This window comes from Camelina sativa, unplaced genomic scaffold, assembly GCF_000633955.1.
Source record: "Camelina sativa cultivar DH55 unplaced genomic scaffold, Cs unpScaffold05239, whole genome shotgun sequence".
Taxonomy (NCBI): Eukaryota; Viridiplantae; Streptophyta; class Magnoliopsida; order Brassicales; family Brassicaceae; genus Camelina; species Camelina sativa.
This window is the reverse complement of record NW_010926327.1, coordinates 1-577: the sequence shown is the minus strand read 5'-3', so window position 1 is coordinate 577 and position 577 is coordinate 1. Positions and strand designations below refer to the sequence as shown.

The 577-nt window shown below is 36.6% G+C and overlaps 1 long non-coding RNA gene across 1 annotated transcript; it reads left to right on the top strand.

Moving 5' to 3' along the window:
* On the top strand, window positions 1-491 carry LOC104774751. The gene is made up of 2 exons (XR_765485.1): window positions 1-77; window positions 376-491. It is a non-coding gene; the product is annotated as an uncharacterized LOC104774751 (long non-coding RNA).
* The last annotated feature ends 86 nt before the right edge of the window (window positions 492-577 follow it).

Below are 577 nucleotides of genomic sequence, written 5' to 3'. Positions count from 1 at the left end.
CGGAAACCGCTTTGGGCTGCAACGAAACCCAAAAGCCATGGCCTCTGCTGATTCGTCTCACCACAGACGGGTTTTGGGTAAAGTATTGACTTTTTTTTTTTGATTTTTTTTTTTTTTTTACTAATAGTAATAATTACTTCAAAAACCGATTTGCAATTTGGTCGAATCGTTAGTTAATAAAATCGACGGCTTGAAAAAAGAATATCCCTTTGGTAAAAGCTTCGTCCAATCATTAAATGTATCATTCAGAGAACCGTGTCTGCATCAAAACCAAAATTGGGAATTTTTAGAAAAAACCAAAAAAAACCCCTCCATGTAAAAAACTCTACTTTTATCATTATCCTTATATATATAGTCTCTGCATTTCACTTTCAGCTCAAGTGCCGTCGTGCTCTTGGGAACTCTTGTTCTTTCGGATATCTATCTCCTCTCAGGTTAGATCACGTTCCGTTTTTAGTTGTTGTTTCGGATAGCTAAGCTGTGTTATCAGGTTGTTGTTGTTGTTGTATCTTTCTTGTTCTGTGTATCTACTAATGTCGATGTCCTAATTCGCCGAGATGATCGCTAATATGTTTCC